Raw genomic sequence first — 20,505 nt, 5'->3', positions numbered from 1 at the left:
TTTATTAATATGATAATCAGATTGATGTTAAAATATTAAACCAACCTTACATTTCTTGAATAACTCCATCTTATCATGCTGTATCCAATTTTTAACTGCTGGATTAAATTTTATCAAATACAGTTTTAGAATATTTTCTCCCATTTTGTGGATTGTCTTTTCATTCTCTTGATGATACCTTTTACAGTGTGGAAAATTTTAATTTAAGGCAGTCCAGCTTATCAGTTATTTCTCTGATGCATCATGCCCTTGGTGGTGTATCTAAAAAGTCATCACCAACCCACAATCATCTAGATTTTTTCCCTGCTATTTTCTAGGAGTTTTATAGTTTTGTGTTTTACATTTAAGTCTGTAATCCCTTTTGAATTAATTTTTGTGAAAGATAGGAGGTCTGTCTCTAGATTCATTTTTTGGAAAGTGAATTTCATTGTTCTAGCACCATTTGTTAAAAAGATTATCTTTTGTCCGTTGAATAGCTTTTGATCCTTTGTTAAAGACAAGTTGACTATATTTGAGTGGGTCTATTCTGGGCTGTCTATTCCGTTCCACTGATCTATTTGTCTCTCCTTTTGCCAATACCAGACTGTCTTGATTATTGTAGCTTTTTAATAAGTCTTGAAGCTGGTAGTACCAGTTCTTTGACTTTGTTTTTCTTTTTTCAATATTATGTTGGCTATACTGGGTCTTTTGCCTCTTCATATGAACTTTAGAATCAGTTTGTCAACATTCAACGAATAATTTGCCAGAGTTTTGATTTGGATTCTATGGAATCTGTAGATTGAATTGCAAGGAACTTACATATTGACAATATTGAAGAGATATTTATTCAGTTATTCTTTCATTTCCTTCAACAGACTTTCGAGTTTTCTTCATACACACCTTGAATATGTTTTGTTTGATTTGTACCAAAGTATTTCATTTTGGGGGAGTGCTAATGTAAAATGGTATTGTGTTATTAATTTAAAATTCCACTTGTTTATTGCTGATATACAGGAAAATATTGACTTTTGTATTTTAGCCTTCTGTCCTGCAACCTTGCTATAATGCATATTAATCCAGGAGCTCTTTTTGGTCATGTCTCTCATATTTTCTACATAAAAAATCATTTCATCTGTGAACAGACAGTTTTAGTTCTTTATTCCCAATGTGTATATCTTTGATCCCTTTTTCTTGTCTTAGTGCATTAGTTAGACCTTCTAGTAAGATGTTGGAAAGAGTGGTGAGAGGGGACATCATTGCAACAGTGGTGAGAATGGGCATCCCAGTCAAGTTCCTGACCTTATGGGAAAAACTCAGAGTTTTTCCACATTCAGAATGATATTAGCTATGGGCTTTTCGTAGATGGCTTTATGATATTGAGGTATGTTCCCTCTATCCCTACACTGTGGAGAATTTTAATCAAGAAAGGATGCTGTATTTTGTCAAATGCCTTTTCTGCATCAATTGCGAAGATCATACGGTTCTTTTCCTTTATTTTATTAATGTGATGTATCACGTCGATTGATTTGTGAATATTGAACCACCCTAGTTGTACAGATTCTTAAGTAAGAAAGGACCTAGGATTTAAAGAAACAGAATCATTCCCTGATTCTTTTTTTTTCATATGTCAATCTGTAATTAAAATAATTTTTTTAATACTCATTTTTTAAAAGAATTTTCCTTTTGAGTGTTCCCTTCTGCCTCCTGTAAATCAGTTTCATAGTACCCTTCGTGATATTATTCCGGTTTTGGGTAACCTCTCTTGCTTCTTCATTTCTGGGCACTAATTATTATAACCTTTGGTTTGTAAAGACTATAAAAGAGAAGTGCCTGATAGAATTATTTATGTGTGCATATGTGTATGCTTCTATTACTGTCCATGATGGTATAATCCATTCTGGGTTGTGAAAACACAGAGAATAGAGGGAGGTTGGCAGAGCTGACCTTAAAGGAAGACGGTTATAAAGGACTTTAAGGGGTGCCAGAGGACTCTGGTTCTAAATTATTCCTGTTAGAATAACTTCAATCAGAAAGCAAAGAATATTCATGGATATTCATAATATATTTTGGGTCTGAAATCATAGATCTTCCAGAATAAAGTCCCAGGTTTTATGTATTATTTCCTTATCTGCACTTTCTTTATTTTTGAGATAATCCTTTGAGTTTGGGAACATTTTTGGGTTCATTGCTCACTGAAATGCAAATACTTTTGGAAGGTTTAACCTATTAAACCATTTTTAACCAACTAGCAGAGATTATTTCCTGACCTGTAATGCACTGAAGGAGGAAGGCCTGTAGGAAAGAGATACATTCCTAAGGAAGTAGAGGCCTCTGAAAAATGAATGGGAGGGATTGAAGAAAAACACCTTATTTAAACAGGTACCTTAATATTAAAGCTATCAGTGAGTTGTGAAATTTAATGAAAATACATTCATAAATCTGAGCATATAGTCTGGCATTTTGGAGATACTCAGCAGATGGCTACAATTTATTGATTCTTTAGGCTGTGTTCAAGAGAAAGATTAAAATGTCATAGGCAAGCAAATTCTAGATAAGTGATGATAATATTAAGCTGAATAAGTGAGATGGCATAAACTTTTGTTTCTATTTTTCTTCAGTATTATCAAAATTATTTTGAAAAATCATACACACCTGGCACAACTTTTAAATTTAACACAAAATTTCCACCATGTGCTAATCATCATAAAATTCATAATTTATATAATAGTGCAATCTAAAATTTAAAATACATGAGCACCTGGGTGATTCAGTTGGTTAAGTGTTCAACTCTTTGGTTTTGGCTTAGGTCATGATCCCATGATTTTGGCTTAGGTCGAGCCCCATGTTGGGCTCCATGCTCAGCATGGAGTCTGCTTGAGATTCTTTGCCCCTCCTGCTTCCTTCCCCTCTGCTCCTCCCTCCCACTCACCCTTGCGCTCTCTCTCTCTCTCAAATAAATAAATAAATAGATAAATAAATAAAATCTTTAAAATTTAAAACACGAATGTTTTATCACTTTTAAAATGTATCACATATAATCTAAATACCATAGGACTTAATATTCATCATCTTTGTAAAAATACATACACAAACTTTTTTAATCTAACCTTCTGAGATATAATTGACATATAACATTGTGTAAATTAAAGGTGCATAATGTGTTGATTTGACAGACTTATATACTGTCATATAATTACCATTTTTTGTGTGTGACAAGAATTTGCAATCTTAGCAACTCTCAAGAACATACTACAGTATCATTAACTATAATCACCATGTTGTTCCTTAGATCCTCAGAACTTATTCATCTTATAAATGGGAGTTTGTACTCTTTGATGAGCATCTCCCCATTTTTCCACCCCAATCGCATCATAACTAACATTCTATTCTATTTCTATGACTTCAGTTTTTTTTAGATTCCACATATAAGTAAGGTCATACGGTATTTGTCTTTCTTTGTCTGACTTATTCACTTAGCATAATGTCCTCAAGATCCATCCATGTAGTTGCAAATGGCAGAATTCCCTCTTTTCATATTCCTGAATAAGATTCTGGTCTATTATACACCACATCTTCTATATTCATTCATGCATTGATGGACACTAAGGTTGTTTCGTTATCTTGACTAATGAGAATAATACCACAATGAACATGGCACTACAGGTATCTCTTTGAGATCTTGTTTTCATTTCCTTTGGATATATACTGAGAACTGAGATTGCTGGATCATATGGTGTGTTTTTGTTTTTGTTTTGTTTTTTAATTTTTGAGAAACCTGCATACTGTTTTCCACAGTGACTGCACCAGTTTGCATTCTCACCAATGGTGCACAAGCATTCTCTTTTTTCCATGTCTTTGCCGACATGTTATTGCTCGTCTTATTGATGGGAGCCATTCTAACAGGTGTGAGGTGATATCTCATTGCAGTTTTGATTTGCATTTCTCTGATGATTCACAAACTGCTTTTAACAGAAGAAATTTTATACTGTTTAGTTTTCATCTTAAAACTATATTCATTCTATTTCCCTATAAAATTTTATTATAAGGCAACTAATGACTTATATTTGCTTGATAATCCCTTACTCAACCTATCACAGTACTCTGCCAAAAATTGCTGTATATAAATTTAAAATAATTTATATTTTATTTCAAATAACCATGAATCTCTAAGTAGTTTTTCTGGATTGAATTGTTCTTATAATTATTAATAACAAACAAGTAATCAACATATCATATGTATTTGAATAAATAATTGGTAAAAAATAAAAATACTTCTTTAATTAGGAAAATATCTCTTCTGAAGCTGGATGGAACTTGTGACAATTTGTTCATATTATTAAAAATATATATTAATTATTGCTAGAATAGACAGAGTTCAGCATTTATTTTCTACTTATTTTCCATTTTTAGTAGCAAAACTTTGCCTGAATGAATGGAAATAAAATGATTTTTGTTATGGAAATATTACTCAATTCTTTGAATTCCTTCTTTGTTATATGCCCCAAATCGCATAGTGATCTATCACCAAAAATTATTTTTTAATGAGTTACGGATTGAAAGCTCCATAGGTCCTTTTTCAAATTTGATGAAAGTAAATAATTTTACGTGTTCTGCAAAGAAAAGATTTACTACTCATTTATTAGTCATTCATTTTTCTTAACACCTGCATCCATATTTCAGATTGTCCTTTAGATTGGAATCAGGGGTAAATCCAAGATGGCTTTCTTGAGAAAAGTGGGAAAAACTTAATAAGGTCAGGCCCACTGGGTTAGCTGATTTAATAAAGCACCGCTTATTGGCTTGCCAACATCATATATTCCCCACCCCAACCCCCTGCCTAGACTGTACTTAGCATTTGTGGTGGGCAGAAAAAATGTTCCCCTTTCTCCAAAAAGACATCCATGCCCTAATCCTTGGAACCTATAAATACATTTTCTTCTGTGGCAAAGAGATAATTTAAGTTGCAGATGAGATTAAGGTTGCTAATAAATTACCTTAAAAAAAGGAGAGTATCCTGGATTATCTGGGTGACCCAGTGCAGTCACAAGTGGAAAAGGGAGGCAGGAGAGTCAGTGTCAGTGAGATGCCAACTGGGAAGGATTTTACCTGCCCTTGCCAGCTTTGAAGGTGGAGGAAGGAGCCCATGAACCAAAGAATGTAGATGCCTCTAGAACCTGGAAAAGGCAGGGAATCAGTCTCCCCCAGAACCTATGGAAAGGGACACAGCCTTGGTATTAGCCCCATTGAGACCTGTGTTGGACTTTTAATCTAAAAAATGACTGTAAGACAAATTTGTGCTATTTCAAGCAACTAAGTTTGTAGTAATTTCTTCCTGGAATAATAGACAACTGATACATACATTTAAGTATTATTAGTATCCCCACTTTATAAGTGAATAAACTGAGTTAGAGAGGTTTAACACCTTTCTCAAAGTCACGCATGGTGTACAAGGAATGGAATCACTGAGTCAAAGTCTGGGCCTCAAGTGATGGAGCCAGTAGAGACTGGGTTAGGCCATGGAAATCACATTTGTGTTTTCTCTTTCACTGCACTGTAAACTTTTAATGAGACTGTATCTTATTCTTTATTGTATCCACAATGTCTAAAAAATATTCATTTGATAAATGTTGTTGATTTGACTTTTTTAAAGTCTACCATGTGCCTTGATTAAGAGACTAGAGGCTGAGAGCTGAAACGGTGAATAAGCATCATTCATGAATCTATTGTTGACAACAGCCTGGAGCACTGTCCTGAAAGGGTCCCTAGGCTTCCTGTGGGCTGAAGATAAAAGACCACACATTGATTAATAGGCATGTGCAATGCATATGGACTGGGTACCTGCCTGCCTGTCTAGAGCTAGAGCATGATTCATAATCCCAAAGCTGGCTTCCAGAGCACAGGTTAGAATAAGTTCTTTTCGAAGTTTAGCTGACCAGGGAGGCACATACCTTAGAATTGTTCTTTTCTCAGGATAATGGTTTGTGGATTAAACTCAAAACATTTATGTTGAACTTTTTATTAAGATAAACAATGAAATTAGGCTGTTAAAGAACATGGATCCCATCTCTGGAGCTGACCATGAGAATTCCATGCTGGCAAGAGGCTATACAACAGTTCTCCAAGGTTGGCTTAAGGTAATAAGGTGTGTGTATCACAATGGAGGAAAAACAGATTAAGGCATGCGTTTAGACCAAACTCTGCAAATATACTCACTGCTTTGATGCACTATTAACCCAGGATGACCTAGTCATGCTCCAAGGGGCCAGCATCAGTAAAATGAGCCATTGGCATTCCAGGGTCTGGTGAAAATTTTCTTGGAATATCCTATCATCTAATTGCCTTTGCAGTTTTCTTCTGTTCAATTTTGATTTTTGTGTAGGTCTTGGACTTGATCTTTTTCCTACTTTGGGGTCAAAGTTTCCTGCTTAAAGCAGCTGGTAGAAAGATGCCCCAGGAATAACTCTGTTAGAACTCATCACTGTGTACCACAGCTGTCTGTTTTTTGACCAGTGACCTACTGACTCCAGAATAGCTTCGAGGCCATCACTGTTCAATATCCCGCTGTTTGCATTTGTACCTTGAGTGCCACAGTTAACAACGTTTTTTTAGTTGCCATAGATAAGACATGTGAAACTCAGACTAAATTTATTATTAGAAAAAATCAAATCATATGATTAGGGTGATGAAAATATATTACAACAAATATAGTATATTAATATAAATATAGTATTTTACCTTTATATACATTCCTAGCATTCACAAAACACCCTCGGATTGATAGGTCTGCATACTGTGCTCACTATCCAAATGAAGGAGGTGATGGGAAAGGAAGCTAAGATATTGTCTAAGGTTATACACTTGGCAAATAATACAGGTGGAACTATTCTTCAAGGCTTGTAAACCTTAAGTCAGTTCCTTCTAGAAAGTGCATTTGATCTGGATGAGGGTGAAGGGGGTGGTCTCAGACCAATATCAAGCCTCCAGTGGTCCTGCCAGTTCCTGTCTGCAGCCACTTGTCAGCTGCCTAATCTGGGCAGGGACACCCCAGCTTTTTTAAAGCAAATTCCTTCCACTTGTTCAGGATGGTGTCTCTATTAGTTAATTTTACAGAAACAATATGCTAGAACAGGATGTTAGAAAGATTTCCCCTAATAAATTTGATTAGAACTCTCAGTCTCAGTCCAGTCAATGTTATATCACTTAGGATTTATTGACAGAGAGATATGAAAAATGTGCCTAAATCTGCATGGGTTCTCAGGTTCTATCTTTGAACAGTGAGTTATTGAGCTGCCACATATGAGCGGCAATATATCTGTTCTGACCTCTGAGCAGATTTCATTGTGGAAAACGTCATTCGCAAGCTTTGTCCTTGACTGTATCCCATGGAAGAATTATGTGGTATCCACCAAGGAAACATCCACGTTGGATGCACTTAATGGGATCTAACCTGAAGTTTATTTTGTGAAGAATGGGCTCCTGTTGAGGTAGGAGTCCTGACTTATGGTTCCATTACTCCTCAGCTATAATATTAGTAAGGGTACAAAGGTGTGAAAGCCAAAATAAAAACCAAACCTATCTTTCTGCGGCTGACTCTAATGATGTTTTATTTTAAGAATCTGGGGATAGTCTGAAGATTCGGGGCAGGGAGAGATTGGACAGGGTGTTCTGATGTTGAATCATTATAGAAAAGGCCATTTTTGCTCTTACATGTTAATGGAGCCATTAACAAACCGCTTCACCTTAGTGATAAGATGTACACATATATACATGTATATATCTTACATATAGTTTCATATTATTTTAAATAGACTGTATATAACTGTTTTATATATGTATAATATTCTAATCATATACTATTCTATATGTGTGTGTATTTGTGGTATGCATATGTGTATGTGTGCGTGTATGTGTAAGCATATATATTGATAGGCACTCTGTAATTAGTTAATTCAATGAATGAATGAACCTTAGGTTTCATTTGGTTCAAGTCTTCATTTTACAAATGAGGGAGATAATTCTCTACATGAGTGTGGGGGGTAGAATGGTTAAGGCATTGGACAGATACCACTTTTGCTTAGTTCAAAGTACTCTTAGATATTGTAGTGGGAATAGAATTGGCATTAATATCAGAGATATCAGCTGCTCTTTACAAGCTGTTACATCTTGACAGAGTTAATCTCTCCAAGACCAAGTTCCTTTTTGGTAGAATTAGAACAATCATACATACTTCTCTGGAATGTTGTGACCATTAAAAGAGAAAATGTATTTAAAAAGAGCTAATATTTTCTGCTGTGTAATTGGTTCTAAATAATTGTTAGTTTTTCCTTAAGCTTTGGTATTTTCTTGCTGTATTTTTGTAGGAAACACAGGGGGTTAAACAAGTTCCAAGGGGAATTAAACATGACTGAAGAGCCAGGAGTTTGCAAGGAATAAAGACAACAAACCATGACCTCTTCCATTCATTTTATTTTTATTCACTTCATAAAATGCTAAAAAGCAGAGACAATTGTGAGAACTCTGTGTTACTGAGATTAATAATTTGTAGCCTGATCAAACAGGGCAATTAGAATCTTACAGTAATGCAAATAAGAAACAGTTTCCTGCTTGAAAATATGTATTCACTGTAACCTCTCGATGACGACAATATTAATTCATATATGGATAATACTAGAAACCATGCTTTGAAAGGTGCAAAGAAATGACAAAATCGTATAAAGTGACGGGCAATGGAAGGGTGAGGGGTACTAAAGAAACATGACCAACTAAGAGTGAAGAAAGTTTGCCTGTTTTGTAGCTACTGAACCATCAACGTTATATAGTTTGAGTGGATCTTTAAGTCTTTTGATTGTGTGCAGCATTGAACTTATGCTCAAGTTCACAACAGAAAGTGTATTATAATGCATTGACGGGGAAGAGCTGTTGACCAAGTATCTGAGTATCTTATGAATCCCTATGTTGCTTCATTGCTGGCTATGTAGAGGAAGTTGTTTTAGGAAACATTAAATATTTGTGTATTGCAAACACTTGAAATTAGTGTCAAAAACATTATTTGGATGCAGTTTTCCTTGAGAGAACCTGTTGAAGTAGGATTTTAGAATTTTTTGTACTTATGTGTTCATTGCCACTGCTTCTTCTGTGGTATAAGATCCATAATGGTAGTTGTCATTTCTACTTCTTCATTTCTTACATCCTGTATTTGGCCATACATGGATGCTCAATCAATGCTTATTGAATAAATGAATGATTCTTCTTCTTAGTGGGATATATGTTTTATTTGTCTCTATATCCAGTACCTGGCTTAGTACCTTCTGCATGATTGATTATCTCAGTCTATCTAAGCATCTCTCTTTCTCTATCTATCTTTCTATCTCTCATCTATTTATTTTGATATGGTATCTGAATAGTACAAGCAATCCACTTACCAGTTGCTGGGCCTGCCCTGTATTATCCTATCAAGCCTGGATTCTTCACACATCAGATACTCAAAGAATAACCATAACTATGATGATCTGAGATCACTAGTTTTACTTTAAAGGCTGACTCACAAAAGTGCTAAAGACTAGAAAAGTTCAAATGATGTGATCTGTCTTCTCAGACTTTAGTAGGTATTGAATGTATGATATGGTTTGAAAAAATTTTGTGACTTGATAGGATCCAGAAATATGTGAAATGCATTACTGATCATAGAGAATTATTTCTAAGAGACTTCTTTTTTTTTTTCCAGTCAGGTACCAGTGTGGTTTTATAAAAAAAAAAAAATTCTACATAAACCAGAAAGATATGGGCCTTAAAAACTCAAATACATTATGACTGCCTAGTCCTAGTAACAATATGAGTTACAAGTAATAATATGAGCAACAATATGAGAATAACAATACAAATAGCATCAGTAAAATGCCAGTACTCCTATGTAAAAACAATGAAAAAAATTAAACTTTTCAATTGATAGGCTATTCTTCTGCTACAGGCTGAATTGTGTCTCCCAAAATATGGTGAAGCCCTAACCCTCAATGTAACTGTATTTGAACGTAGGGCCATAAGATGGTAACAAAAATTAAATGGGGTCCTAAAGGCAAGGTCCTGATATGATAGTATTAGTGTTCTTATAAGAAGAGCAGAGAGCTCACTCTTGCACAAGCCAGAAGTCACAAGAGAGAAGGCACCTACGACCCAAGGGGAGAGCTCTCTCTGGACACCAGCCCTGCTGGCACCCTGATCGTGGACTTCCTGCTTCCAGAACTGTGAGAAAGTAAATTTGTATTGCTCAAAGACCCTGATGTTTATTATGGCAGGCCAAGCAGACGACATCTTCCATGGAGCAGGGTCAGAAATGTGTGATTCATTCTTCTTTTCTATTTTGATTAGAAATCATTTTTAAAAATGTTATTGCCTTACCATTTCCTGTTTAAAACCTGAGTCCTCCATTGCACTGCCAGAATCCTCACTTCGAGTCTCTCAGACAGGTGACTGTGAGAGCTCCTTCTCTCAGTGCCTGCTGTACTCTCCTTGCCTCCATTTATTATGTCAACAGGGGGCTCTTTCCAAAGGACAATGTTGTCATATTGTTCTTGTGCTTAAAACCCGTAAGTAGATACCCTTTGACAGAAGAACAAAATCCAGTGTCCTTGAGTAGCATTAAGCCTACCCAGTACCAGCCCTCGTCCATCTGTAGACTCATCTCATGCCATGTGGCTGATGTCTTCAACTCAGTATTTCAACCCTAGTGAGCTACTTAAAATTTCTTGAAGACATCTTTCTGTTTCAGAACATTGAAGTGTTTATTATGCTGTTGGACTACTATTTGCCTATAATTTACTTTTCCTCTTTGCCTACATTGAAAATATGTTAAAAATTCAGCTTAATTAAAATCACCTTTATAATACTGCTTTCCTTGGTATTTTTGTATCCATATTGGTAAGATTGTCTACACCTTGTGTGTGTGTCCTTCCATAACACCTGGACTATAATATGATCACAGCACCTGCAATTTCCTTTTTTTAAAAAAGATTTTATTTATTTATTTGAGAGAGAGTGAGAGCAAGAATGAGAGTGAGAGAGAGAGAGAGACAGCACAGGGGGAGAAAGAGAAACAGACTCCCCTCTGAGCAAGGAGCCAGACCTGGGGCTCAATCCCAGGATCCCAAAATCATGACCTGAACTGAAAGTAGATGTTTAACCAGCTGAGTCACCCAAGCACCCCATCACCTGCAATTTTCTATTCTTATGTCCTTATTTGTCTAAGTATTTACTCATAGCTATTATTTTGTCCCAGTGTTACTCATTTATTTGTGTGATGAAATAAAAATTATTAATATGACATGGTTCTCAGACCTTTCTTTCTTCCCAGAATACAAAAGGGAATTTTGAATGTGCTATGCCAATTCTTCTGTTACCTCCTTGAAGATTCTTGCGATTGTAGAAGGAGGCAAGCTATGTAGGTTACATAAGATGCTGAGAGACATGAACATGTCCTGTATAGGTTACATAACCTGCTGAGAGACAGTGGAGGGGACAGGACAATGAAAGATGACCATTACCAAGCAGCAGGCTGGGGACGGGGCTAATACATGCTCTGCTCTTTTATTTTTCTCTTGCTCTACAGACTGTTGTTGGTGTCTTCCATTAGCCAAAATCAACCTTAAAGAAGAAAGAGAGTCTACATAAGACCATTCACAGAAGAAAGATTTTCAAGGCAGAAGGCTGGGTGGTAATGCGGAAAACAGAACATCCAGCATGAGAGAGCATCTCTTATGATCACCTAGGAATAGCTTAGAGTAGCATTTCTCTGAGTCTTGTTGATCTCATCAGAATTATTTTTCTTTTCTAAATCAATCCTTATGACCAACTCCTGAGCTTTCTGTGGGATAAATTTCCCTACAAATGCATAAGCTATAATATAGAAAGTTTAATGCCTGAATAATAAATCAGAGTATTTTTTAGAAAGAAGATGGGAATGACTGCCAGGCAGTCATTTGCCCACCATTTCACTCAATACATGGAAGTAAATGATTTTAATGAATAGAAACATTGATTTTTTTAATAGTTTACAATTACTACAGTGTGATGCTGTATGCACAGCTATAGGATTTAAAAGCATGTTCATGAGATATGAAAAACAGAACTAATATTTAATCAATACCTCCAATGTATCTTTAGCATTATGTGCATTACATAATTTGATATTCACACAAGCCAGACAATTGGAATAATTTATAAATATGACTTAGCTGATAAGTGACAAATCTGGACTTCTATTTTATGGTTGTCTTTTTTTAAATGTAAAGTTCTCAGAACTTGCTTTTAATTTCTCCTACCTTCCAGCTGAGAAATTAAAATCTTTAGGAATTCCTTATTACATTAGTAGAAGCAAGCTATAATTTATTGTACAAAATTTTAAAATATAAGTTCAGGGGCGCCTGGGTGGCACAGCGGTTAAGCGTCTGCCTTCGGCTCAGGGCGTGATCCCGGAGATCTGGGATCGAGCCCCACATCAGGCTCCTCCACTATGAGCCTGCTTCTTCCTCTCCCACTCCCCCTGCTTGTGTTCCCTCTCTCGCTGGCTGTCTCTATCTCTGTCAAATAAATAAATAAAATCTTTAAAAAAATATATAAGTTCATTGTGGTTACACAAATAGAGCTGATGTCTGCTTGTGCCTAGGTGTAGTCTTTATTCGTTATAAAAGTCCACTATTTCTGCAACTCCACTAAAATGTTTGTTGATGGCATTGGAGTGATAATTATTCCACCATACTCTTGTATATAGAGTAGCAATTCCCAACTGTGTTCTATGGGATCTTTGTTCTTTAACATGCTCAGAGCTGTGGTCATACAGCCTTGAGAAATTAGATTGAAAAGTTCTAGAAGTTCTCCTTGCTCCAGAATTTCTCAGAGTCCTTAAATAATAATGTTCATTGTGAATCTGCAGGAAGGAGGTGTGTTATGTAGGCACTTACAAACTTATTTGAGCACAGAGTCTTTTTTTTTTTAATAGAAAATCCACTCACATTCATCTGAAGTCTTGCACAGAACAGTTTATGAGACAGTAGTTTAACTGTAGTCGGAAAGAACTGTCTTCCCCCTTTTTGATTTAATCACCACCAGAATCAAATAAGGAAACAGAAGCTTCTATGTGTTAATAATATGCCCACAGTTTTTTTCCCAAAGTACAGCTTTCTAAAACATAAATATGCCACACAATTTAAAATCATACACATATAATTTAGGGCTATAGTGGAAGAGGGCCCTTTCATGGTTATGTCATGTCTTCTTTTATTTTAAATTAAACCATTTGCAATTCTGTCATATCAAAATCTGCCTATTCTTGTACTCTTTACAATTTTGCTTCCTCTACCAAAATCAAATACAGAAAAATTTTGAATTTTTAAAGGAATTTCTATAAGGAAAAATAACCAATAGATTTCTTGGATTATTTTCAGGGTCTGATCTAGAAGGGTTGTAATAAGGGGTATTTTCAAAGTATTTTTATTTCAAGTCATAATTTTCAATACTAGAGCTGGACTATTTTGTATATTTTCAGAGACGCCTTATATTCATCAGATAAGGCTGTGTTTTTCTTTTGGATATAACAGAATGTTATTTGGGCAATGCCTTCTGAATAAGCTTGATTAGCATACTCATAATAGCATTCTTGGCTAAACATAAAGTCTAATTATAAAGACACACTATTGTTTTGTTGGCCATTTCAGAAAATGGAATACAAAGTATGTATTGAACAATGGAATCATTGACTCAGGCATATTTCATCCCAGTGCGAACATTCACAGGATGAAGAAACTTTAATATTATGTACTAAAAATGTGGTGGTCTCCTAACTTTTTCTAAGCTTTGGTTATAAACATTGCAAATATTGTTAGTGTACAAATAAGGCCATATTCCTCTTAATGATCAAATTAATATGACTTTGAAATCGTGTGTTTAATATTGAAGGCATTTATATCATCCAAGTTTTCTTTCCACCAGTAAAAAAGATCAGCCTAGTTACTAAAATCAGGACAGTCTGTCCTCTGACTCATACAGGCTGGTTTCATGTGCTTACAGGGACATGCATCTCATTCCAGATGTTCCTGGACTTCAACCCTTAGAACTTTCTGATCAGTTCATTTGGTGCTCAGAAGCAGGTCTCACCTAAGCATAGGCTCACAATCAGCATGGGGACCCGCTCATTTCTGTGGGACAAGATGGCATCCTGTGATTTCCCAAGAGTAAGGTGGGTCCATGCCAAAGGAAATTAAAATAATCTCCCAAGAGATCAAGCCTACAGCATTCCCACATTTTGGTTTATGAACCCAACCAGAGATGGAGAAAGTTCTTTTTTATGGGAACCCAACCACACATACTTTATTCTAAAAACAACATCAGAATTATGAAAGAGCACATAATTATATCATCAAATTTGACTCATAGCAGATATTGTTTGTGTTTTGTGTCACTGAAGAGATATCCTCCAGCTGGTATATTCTGATATGTTGGTATAAAATCACAAGACATTAGAGCTAAAAGTGGCCTTAGATTTAATCTATTGAGTTTGCAGATGACAACAAGGAGAAGGATAAGCATAAATGCTTGTTCAATAAAGGAGGGGCACAATACTAAAATGGTATTCAAAGACAACATCAGCAATTCTCAAGATTCATAAATCAAATAAACCTATATTTTAATACTAACTAGACCTAAAAATCATTAGCACAGACAGTGCATGAGAATCAGGAAATAGATGGTATCAGAACTTAAGAGGTAAAACATAATTAACATTGAAAGAGACCAGTATCAATTTAAAGCAAAACTATTCTAAAACTTTGTTATCATGGTATCTAAAATATGCTTTTAAAATGTTTTCATATCTCATTTTTAGAAAAAAATTGAAATGCTTTTGGATATTTTTAATAGACAAATAGCAAAAATAGAGCAAAAGAATTTTCCAAATTTAGTTTAAATTATGATTGTTATTATTTAACATCACCCCTAAAAGTAGGGATCAATAAAACTGGTGTATAAAAATATAAACGAAGAACCGTGGTGCTCTCTGGTGGTAATATTTTTGTTTCTTCCTGAAAAAATAAAATGAGATCAACTCAATTCTAGAAGGGAAATAAGCAGTAAGTAATGATTTTTAAAAACTTCTATTCAATAATGTTTTCATGTAATTAGGTTGTATTTTTTTTAGCTTAAGTTCATGGAGAGTCAAGCATACATGTTTAACCCAAGGATATATGGGAAATGCAATTCTGTTCAGTGCTAGAGTGAGAATTCTGTATGTGCTTCTGTGCCCTTTGATGTGTGTGAATGGTGGGGGTAAGGGCATCTGTGGATAGAGGGAGAGAGATAAGTAAAACCATAAGAAACTGAAATAAGACAGTTGGGGCTATGGCCATTCCTGAGTTTGGGGAACCACTCAGAAGGTAAATGACATCTATGTGGTTGCTTGCTGGGGATACCTTTCTGAAGTGGGTCAGGAAATGAGTCCAGATGATTGCAAAGCACACGTGTCCCCACAAAGCCCCTGTCCAATCATGTAGATTCTAAGCTTATAAGAAAGTTTATTGTATTAAAAATAAATGACTGGGTGAATGCCCCGCTTAAGAGGTAAGATACAAAAAATGAGAAGGCACAAGGAAATGTGGACTCATGTGATGAGGATAGATCTACGTTACCAAGGCAAGTTCACCAAAATATGCCACAGACTGCGACACAGGAAGCAGACAATGATCACAACAATAAAGGAAGATAAAAAGCTTCTGCACAGCAAAGGAAACAGTCAACAAAACTAAAAGGCAGCCCACGGAATGGGAGAAGATATTTGCAAATGACACTACAGATAAAGGGCTGGTATCCAAGATCTATAAAGAACTTCTCAAACTCAATACATGAGAAACAAATAATCAAATCAAAAAATGGGCAGAAAATATGAACAGACATTTTCCAATGAAGACATACGAATGGCTAACAGACACATGAAAAAATGTTCAACATCATTAGCCATCAGGGAAATTCAAATCAAAACCACATTGATAAGGGCACATATTGCATGGTGCACTGGGTGTTATACGCAACTAATGAATCATCGAACTTTACATCCAAAAAAAATTAAAAATTAAAAATTAAAAAAAAACACATGGAGATACCACCTTACACCAGTTAGAACGGCAAAAATTGACAAGGCAAGAAACAACAAATGTTGGAGAGGATGTGGAAAAAGGGGAACCCTCTTACAGTGTTGGTGGGAATGCAAGTTGGTACTGCTACTTTGGAAAACAGTGTAGAGGTTCCTCAAAAAATTAAAAATAGAGCCATCCTACGACTCAACAATTGCACTACTATTTATCCCAAAGATACAGATGTAGTGAAAAGAAGGGCCATATATACCCCAATATTCATAGCAGCAATGTCCACAACAGCCAAACTGTGGAAGGAGCCGAGATGCCCTTCAACAGACGAATGGATAAAGAAGATGTTCTCCACAATGGAATATTACTCAGCCATCAGAAAGGATGATTACCCAACATTTGCATCAACATGGATGGAACTGGAGGAGATTACTAAGTGAAATAAGTCAAGCAGAGAAAGGCAATTATCATATGGTTTCACTTATTTGTGGAACATAAGGAATAGCAGGGAGATCATTAGGAGAAGGAAGGGAAAAGTGAAGCAGGGGAAACAGAGCAGAAGAAGAACCATGAGAGACTATGGACTCTGGGAAACAAACTGAGAGTTTTAGAAGGGTTTAGAAGGGAGAGGGGTGGGGTGATAGGCTAGGCTGGTGATGAGTATTAAGGAGGGCCCATATTGCATGGTGTTATATGCAAACAATGAATCATGGAACACTACATCAAAAGATAATGACATACTGTATGGTGACTAACAATAAGTAAGTAAGTAAGTAAATAAATAAATAAATAAATAAATAAATAAATAAATAAAAGTAAAGGAATATGGATGATGTAATGTGGCTATTCCCATCAGATTCAAAGCCCGTCTCTCACAACAAAATAAAATTTCGAAACAACCTAGCTAATATTGTGTAATAAGTTAGCATTATTTAACAAGAGCCTATAACATAATTAAAACACAAATACTTTGTAATAATTTCTATTATTTAAATGTAAATTGTAGATAACATAATCTACATACAGATATAACTTTAAAAATCAATGTAATTTCACAACTGCATTCTAGAGTAGAAATAAAGGAAAGTAACTTTTAAAAATGTATTGCATGGGGCGCCTGGGTGGCACAGCGGTTAAGCGTCTGCCTTCAGCTCAGGGCGTGATCCCGGTGATCTGGGATCGAGCCCCACATCAGGCTCCTCCGCTATGAGCCTGCTTCTTCCTCTCCCACTCCCCCTGCTTGTGTTCCCTCTCTCGCTGGCTGTCTCTATCTCTGTCGAATAAATAAATAAAATCTTTAAAAAATAAAATAAAAATGTATTGCAGTGTAAGTTTTCAAGTAACATAATGAAGTAAATCTGTGAATGCCAAGCTAATGCAGCCTGATACTACCGCCTTATAATTACCTCAGTGTCTCAGATATGCTATTATGAACAAATCTTGCTAAAGACCTATTAAAAAATGTATATTCTTCCCTTAAAATTGCTTGGTTGCTACATTTTTGGAAAATTTAGTGTATCTTAATTGAAATCACGCAAAAATACTTTTTATTTACATATAAAATGGAGAAAATGTCTAAACTCAGATAAACATAAACAGATTTTCAGCTACAGAATGTCTCATAGACTTTTGAGTTTTGTCTGGGACTTAGGACAATTCTTCATTTTGTAGTCCTGATCATTTATGGAAATAGTCTAGCCTCTCTGTTTTATGACTATTAAATGCCAGTAGCATGTCACATCATTGTGACAACAAGAAAGATCTTCCAAAAATGCCATCTGCAGACCCGTAAGCTCTGTGGGAGCCACTTGCAGGAACACGAGGGTCTGAGCTACTCAGCTGATTTGCTACCCTGACTCAATGTGTTGGTGTAATTTTATTCTCAAATTAATTGTAATTCTAATTTCTTTTTTTTTTTAAAGATTTTATTTATTTATGTGACAGAGAGACAGCCAGCGAGAGAGGGAACACAGCAGGCGAGTGAGAGAGGAAGAAGCAGGCTCCTAGCGGAGGAGCCCGATGTGGGACTCGATCCCCGAACGCCGGGATCACGCCCTGAGCCGAAGGCAGACGCTTTTAACGACTGCGCTACCCAGGCGCCCCTGTAATTCTAATTTCTTTTGAAAGTGTACAGTGTTTAAGTTCCAGGAGATGCCTGGCTTGCACTCCTATAACATTGTTGCCTTTTTCATTTAAAGAAACAAAATTGCCCTTCTTAGACTCACATGAGCAGACAGTTTGGTCTACTAAAGAATTTCCCTTGTACCCCTCACCAGCTGCCTTATCCTTATCAGTGGCATCACAGCTTACAGGAACACTTGGTTCGTGCCCGCAGAGAGGGACAGGGCGTGCAATCCAGGTCATGTTCTGCTCACCCAGCTGAATCCTGGTATGTAGTTTCATGCCATTTTCTGATGTATCTACCCAAAGAGAATAACTTTTCCTTAGGGAAGTGGTGTAGACCAGGGGCAGAAGACTGGGCTTGATCTGGGCCCACATGTGGCTGTGGAGGTCCTGGCTGTCTGTGTTCTCCAGTAGCTGCTCACTGTCCTTCCAAGCATGCACAACGCAGTGGAGACCAATGATTGGTGTCAGGCAGTGACATGCAGGGGCACTGCTGGAGTGGCTGGTCCCAAGCATGCACACAGTGGTGGGGGCCAGCTTGGAGGGGGACATCTAGGCTGGTGCCTTGCACTCATGCTGTTGCTAAGGACTGAGCTGGCTGCTGGTGTGGTTTCTGGGATCTGGTGGGGTTCAGGAGGGACTCAAGTAGCTGGTGTCTGTGCTTACACAGCTGTAGAGGTCTGAGCTGGCTGCCAGTGCAGTTCCTGGGCTCTGCCGGATGTGGAGAGAGACTCACACAGCTGGCATCCACCAAGGCAAATATCTGTGAAAGTAAAGGCCAATGAAATATGCAGGGGATCTGTGGCAGCTGTGCCAGTCATTGGTTTCATCAATGGAAAAATCTAATGAATTTTCTGCAGAGCAGGTCTCTGTGAACCATGATTGCTTCTGCTGCATGGCTGCTATTGGTAACCCCTACTTTTCTTCCTTGTTCCAAGTCACCTATGTCTCAGCTTTGTTGGTTGGGTGAGTGAAACTGAAGTGAATCTCTGTGTGGTGCCCCCAAAAGCTGGAAAAGCTGGTTGCTCACCCGACTGTGTTCTTCTCTTTCTAGCAACGGGATCTCTTTCTAGCTGGGAAATTCCCTTTTGAGACTAAACAATGGCAGCTTGGGGGATGGGATGATGCAGATGAAATGAAGTTGTCTTTCTTCTCTTGTGCAATTATTCTCAGGTGTTTTTCTGTTTTATTTTGTTTTGTTTTGTTTTTTCAAATGTTTCTAGAGTTTCTTAAGTGGATGTGAGAGTGCCCTCAGATCTGTTTTTATTAATGGATAGATGTCTAATTATTGAAGGATGAAGATGGGTTTCCTAAGTCATCATTTTGGTGACATCTGTGGGAGTTCTATAGTTCTGCTAAAATTTGCCCATAAAGTGGGAATTTTAAAATAATTTTTGTTTTGTTTTGTTTTAGCTTGGAATATGTTCTTGAACCTGAGAGTTTATTTACGTCATCTAGTCTGGGAAGTTTTTAGTTGACATTTCTGAAAATAGTGCCTTATACTTATTTCTCAGTTCTTTCCTATTGGTGGCCTTATAAAATTTATGTTGGACCATCTTATGTTATACTTCATATGTCTTAACTCCTTTTCATATTTCCCATCTCTTTCTCTATGTCATGTGTTCTATTAATTTCTTTCTATTTGTCTTTCAGCTCATCATTCTTCTCTTCAACAGTATCTACTTAAAACATATGCTATTTATTGAGTTTTAATTTCAATGATGATGTCTGTTAGAAGTTCTTTTTTGTTTCTTTATAAAATTTTACTGGTTAATATTTTAATAGTATCTTCTGCCTTCTCAGAATTTCAGTTCCAGGTTTAATTCTTTTAATCTTTAAAGATTTATCTCCCTGCAGTCCAAACATACTATAATGCCATGTATTTCCTGCGTGTTGAACTTCTCTCTGGCAACAGTAACTGTGCATTGCTACTTAATTAACTTATGTCCAACAAAATATAAGCTATATTGTTAAGTTTAAAAAGAGTTCAAATGAAATTTAAAGGATATGTTAGTCTCAGAAATATTAACTCAAAGAAAAAAAAAAGAAATAGTAACTCAAAAAGAATAATAAAGGTAAGATTCTCCCTGGTTCTGCTTATTTATTCTTTCCACAAATATTTGTAGAACGGCTACTAGTGTTGCAGGCACTACCCTATATGGGAATGTGAGGTAAACAAATCACTAGTCCTTAAAGAGCTTGGAGTTACAAAGGTGAACTTATGAAATTGATAGAATGCATCAATAGGGTATGGATCTCTTTTTCTTATTAACTGACT

General features: G+C 36.2%; 1 pseudogene; it reads right to left on the bottom strand.

Annotated features, from left to right (window-relative positions):
* LOC121100306 overlaps positions 1 to 18,779 on the bottom strand; it is a 192,197-nt pseudogene extending 173,418 nt beyond the window's left edge.
* Between the last annotated feature and the right edge of the window lie 1,726 nt (positions 18,780 to 20,505).

Source organism: Ursus maritimus, unplaced genomic scaffold (assembly GCF_017311325.1).
Source record: "Ursus maritimus isolate PB19 unplaced genomic scaffold, ASM1731132v1 scaffold_10, whole genome shotgun sequence".
NCBI classification, from domain to species: Eukaryota; Metazoa; Chordata; class Mammalia; order Carnivora; family Ursidae; genus Ursus; species Ursus maritimus.
The sequence above is the reverse complement of the archived record's forward strand: the minus strand, read 5'-3'. Positions and strand labels throughout refer to the sequence as shown.